The sequence below is a fragment of the Sinohyriopsis cumingii genome, chromosome 15 (assembly GCF_028554795.1).
Source record: "Sinohyriopsis cumingii isolate HCF-2022 chromosome 15, ASM2855479v2, whole genome shotgun sequence".
In the NCBI taxonomy this organism is placed as follows: Eukaryota; Metazoa; Mollusca; class Bivalvia; order Unionida; family Unionidae; genus Sinohyriopsis; species Sinohyriopsis cumingii.
The window spans coordinates 32,468,798-32,474,621 of NC_142975.1; positions in this window are offsets into that span (position 1 = coordinate 32,468,798).

The following is a 5,824-nucleotide window of genomic DNA, read 5'->3' on the forward strand; positions in this document are numbered from 1 at the left end:
TTTTCTTTGTTTGGTTCTGCAGCTTCATTGACCTGTGAGCTTGGTGAATATTTTCTTGATTTTTGTTGACAAATCCACTTACCAGCCTCACAAAAAGTCTGTAATTTTATTGTAGATAGTAAAGTACAACAGATAATTGTTTATAGACCTCCAGTTGTAAATTAGTGCAATAAATTGCACCAAATAGCAATATTTTTACAAATTCCTTGGACAAAGTTTATGTGAGATAGTCTCTGAATGTATGTTTACCCTTTTGCCATCTAATATATAGTTTGTGTGATAATCTTTTGTCTGTCATCCATTGTCTCACAGTTTGTAAGCACAAGTGTCTTATCACCCCTTCTCCAAGAATTACTTGGAGGATTGCCATCACACTTCACACACACACACACACACTTATCCCATGGTCTGGTAAATTCAATATCCCAGCCACTGCACCCATCATAATAAAATCTTGTTTGTATTATTCCATTTCAATTGATATTGATATGAACGTAAGAGTTTTTTTTTATATGTCTTCTTACGATGACTATTTGGTATGAAATGAAAATGATAATGACCTCATATCCAGTGAAAATCATACAATTTTTGTTATCACTCCCTCTCCTGAATAAATGGCCAGATCAGCATGTAATTTTCACTTTAAAACTTCAATCCAATAATGAACATATTGAAAAAAATCTTGTTATCACTACTAATTCTCCTAGATGGTTGTTTATGTTGACCTTGTGCTTTCACCAAAAAACTTTTTATGATGTCTGGTTGGTACAATAAGAAATTGGGTCAAATATTGCCACCATGGAACTCCTGACTTGTTGAAAATCATGTTATTATTACTCCATCCCAACCAGATTGTCTCATCAGCATGGACTTTCCACCAGAAGACTTCTTATGATGTCTTGTTGGTCTTAAATGAAAATGGTGCCAATCTGACTTCCAGTATGTTGACCACAACATGTAATTTGAAATTCTTGTTATCACTGAAGAATATCAGAGATTGTTTCAACACTCGGCAGTTGAAAGGAAGAAATAATTTCATCCTGAATTCCTTTAAATTATTTTCAATCAATGTAGAATGTCAGTCCCTTCCAGGTACTCTTGTTTAATCTTATAGTTATTTAGTGACATAGGTGAAATTTCATGATGTATATTATTTATTTGTCCTAAAATGCTTTGTTCACCTGGAATTTCTTTCAGGAAGAGGTTTAATTTTCTTCCTTAGTGACAAATCCAGAATGCATTTGTTTCACCACTTATCATCCTTTTGTCCTTCAAAGCTACACAATATGATATACTGTCAAGCAGTGCCTTGGCATTAGCCAATACATTTTTAGTTGCACAATGGTAAAACAGAAAACATTTAAACATGCATTTAAACTGAGAGTTAACAATGCTGGGAGAGATCACATTGTATGTCAGTCAGTTTTTAATAATCTTCCAACACCTTGGAGCAGATATATGGTCTTCCCAATAATTCTCACAACAGACAAGCAGTCTTTTATTTCCACTGAACCAGGTCTGTACAGGATACTTGCCATGTTGACCATATACACAGGACACTTATAGTATTGGCCCATATAACACAGGGCACTTAAAATATTAGCCCTCTTAGCACAGGGCACTTATAATATAATAGCCCACATACACAGTACACTTACATTGATAGCACAGATGCACAGGACACATGCCTTATTGGCCCACATACACAGTACACTTACATTGATAGCCCAGATGCACAGGACACTTGCCTTATTGGCCCACATACACAGTACACTTACAATGTTAGCCCAGATGCACAGGACACTTGCCTTATTGGCCCACATAAACAGTACACTTACACTGATAGCCCAGATGCACAGGACACTTGCCTTATTGGCCCACATAAACAGTACACTTACATTGATAGCCCAAATCCACAGGACACTTGCCTTATTGGCCCACATACACAGTATACTTACAATGTTAGCCCAGATGCACAGGACACTTGCCTTATTGGCCCACATACACAGTACACTTACATTGATAGCCCAGATGCACAGGACACTCACCTCTGTCTGCATGGGTTTGAGTCTAGGATTTGGCCAATGTGGGTATGTGAGAAAGCTTGCCAGTAGTTTCTTGTGAGTTGCTCGTTCCTGAGGTTTTCCCGGGTTCTTCCTCCACCATTATTACTGGCTGCCATGCATAGCCTTTCGTATGCTGAAAAATGGTGTTAAACCCCACAACAGACAAACAAACAACAAACTGTCCAAGCACAAATAGTTTTGACTGCTGTGTTTAGTGTCAAAATACAGACAGTTTATACAAAATCAGAAATGAGAAGAAAAAATGGGCAATTATATGTACCAGTTATATGTACACAATTCAAACATTAAGGACTAACCATTCAATTTTCTGGATGTTGGAAAAATGGGACCTGGGATATCTATTGATGGAATAATATGTCCTACCTTCAAGTAGCTTGAAAAAATGTTTTGCTCTTATTTATAGGAAACAAAAGCATCTTACCCAGTAAATTTGAAGGGGAGAAAAGAGATTATATGGAAAAAAGTCCCAACTGCAGAAGAATCCAAGCCCCCTTCCCCCAAACCACTAAAAAGTTTATACTGTCCTCGACATGTAGACAGATTCATAAAAGAAATCACTTAAGTTATTGTAAAACTTTTAAATTTTTCGTATCACTTTTATAGGCATTAATCACATCAGTACAAAATGAAAATCACTGATGCAAGGCATTGATGCAATATATAAGGCAATCTACATTTTAGTACCTATAAGGAATTTCACTTCTGAAATTTAAATATTATTTACTCAATGCAATGCAAAATGTTTCATCTTTACAATCGAACCCCACACTCCGGTCTATATCCTTTTTGCAGTCACTCATTCCATGTTTGGATGGATATTGCCTTACAATTTGCCTTTGCCAAAAACTTGCATAGGAACCAATTGGAACACCCAGGATTATTTCATCACATGCTACAAAAATAGATGTAAATAATGGCCATTTTGAACCTCCCCTATGACCGTGGTTGGTTCCACATCATAACAGCTTCATGGCAACAAAGTGACTAGGCGATGTGTCATCACTAACAGCAACGTAAGCAATACTTTATGCTTTTTGAAAGCAAACAATTACTTAAGTTTGTTCATTACAAGCTTCCATGAACAATGTTTGCCATTAAAAGTACAGGTACTTCATTGATTGTGGAAAAGTCATAGAGTATTATTTTTAATGCTTATCACTAGCATATATATTTTAGTCTCTCTCTCTGCATCTAGAGGACTGTTCTTCACACTGGTACACATTTTAGTGCTGTTCTCAACACATAAACATCCAGAACATTATATCTGAAACACGTTGAGAACGCACACCTTTTTGTAGGTGTGAACTTGTAGTAGATTATGTTCTACTAGTTTAAGAGCAGTGATTGCACGCACAACATTCGCATTGTTCAATTGACCCAGGATGTGATATTCTTGGTCAGGAATGTCTCTCGAATGCATCCTAGAGAGGGGAAGGTATTCAGCTCACACTGAAAAGATAATGGATGTTCCAAATGTTGATAGCCTTGATTTGAACCACTATGCCGATTTATGAAACAAAGGTTGACCAAGAATTTGCGAATGTGTCAAATCTAACTTCTCAGTCAGTCCTACAATGAATCTGGCCAGAAAGAGTGGTCTGAATAGATCACAGTTTTGTTTTCCCTTAGGGGAAATGATGTGATTTTTAGTAGAATCAGCTGTACATCACATTTTTTCAATATATATCTTTACGAATCTATCTGCTATATCTGTGCATCTAGAACAATTTTGTTTTGCATAGACTTTTAGTAATGCAACATGATAATGAAAATACTGTAATATCACAAAAGCCATGTCACCTAGATTGTGTGCCATATGCATGTGTATATGCGTGTGTGTGTGTGTGTTTTTCTTTTTTACTTTCTTTGTAGATTATATTTATTATCCCTAGATTATCTGATAACCAGAAATGTTTGATTGTAAGGTGACCCTGGGATGGTTCCCCGGCCCATTGGTCAACCTATTACGGGGTTAATTAAAAAAAAAAAAAAAAAAAAAAAAAATATGGGATTAAAAAAAAAAAAAAAAAAAAAGGCTTTATTGACTTTCAAAAAAAAAAAAAAAAAAAAAAAAAGATAATGAGAAATGGAAAACATCAAATGGCATGCAACAATGTTCCATATATATGAGTGGCTTGTTTGTATACTACATGGTATACATAAATGTGCAAGGGGAAAAAGTTTGTGTTCTCATCTCCATTATATTTCTCAACACTGGTGTGGGTTTTTATTAGTTACATTGTTCTATACATTTCTCCAATATGGCAAACATGACGCATTTTGGAATTGTTTTCTTGATGAAATGATTTAATTCATACCAAAGTTTTAATTTAGTAGTGTGGCGTGACTAGTTGTGGTATTTTTTATATACAGCAAAAAATTTAATATTACATAGGAAAAAAATACAGTACTGATTCTTTACTTTCATATCAGGATTGTTCACATCAGTATCCTAATTCATCTGCCCTGTTACTGGTATTGTTGTTTCCATTAGTGGAAAATATAGGCGAATACTAATGTGTATCAGTAGTTACACTGTGTGTGTGTGTGTGTGTTTTCATGGACATGCAAAACTTCTAATTATTAGGATGACATTTCAAAAGAAAGAAAGCAACATAAATTTATACCCATATTTTAAATGCAAAATGAGTAACATTTATATAATAAAACTGATTGAAACTTCCTGATGATTATTTTGACATAATATGATTGATTATAACTAATATTGGTGACTGTTTTGGCATATAATCTATTTCTGATGACTATTTGCGCACACTATCATCATTATCATGGTGAAAATATTTCTTTAAGACTATCATTTTACAAGTAGAAATAGAAAAAATAACACTGATATGTTAAGATAGCTGAAGATTTTTAAATGCATTTTTATTGATGTTAGCAAATATTTTACCAAATGACAAATTTGATGAGAATATTTGTGAAAATGTGGGTGTTGTTCCAAGTACATTGATGGTGTGTATGTTTTATGAAACTAGCTTACCACCCACTGAACAAAACTAGCTTACCAACCACTGAATACATTGATAGTTGTGTTTTATAAAACTAGCTTACCAACCACTGAATACATTGATAGTTGTGTTTTTTAAAATTAGCTTACCACCAACTGAATACATTAATAGTTCTGTTTTATAAACTAGCTTACCAACCACTGAATACGTTGATAGTTGTGTTTTATAAAACTAGCTTACCACCAACTGAATACATTGATAGTTGTGTTTTTTAAAATTAGCTTACCACCAACTGAATACATTGATAGTTGTCTTTTATAAAACTAGCTTACCAACCACTGAATACATTGATAGATCTGTTTTATAAAACTATCTTACCACCAACTGAATACATTGATAGTTGTGTTTTTTAAAATTAGCTTACCACCAACTGAATACATTGATAGTTCTGTTTTATAAAACTAGCTTACCAACCACTGAATAGATTGATAGTTGTGTTTTATAAAACTAGCTTACCAACCACTGAATACATTGATTGTTGTGTTTTATAAAACTAGCTTACCACCAACTGAATACATTGATAGTTGTTTTATAAAACTAGCTTACCAACCACTGAATACATTGATAGTTGTGTCTTATAAAACTAGCTTACCACCAACTCAATACATTGATCATTGTGTTTTATAAAACTAGCTTACCACCAACTGAATACATTCATAGTTGTGTTTTATAAAACTAGCTTACCACCAACTCAATACATTGATCGTT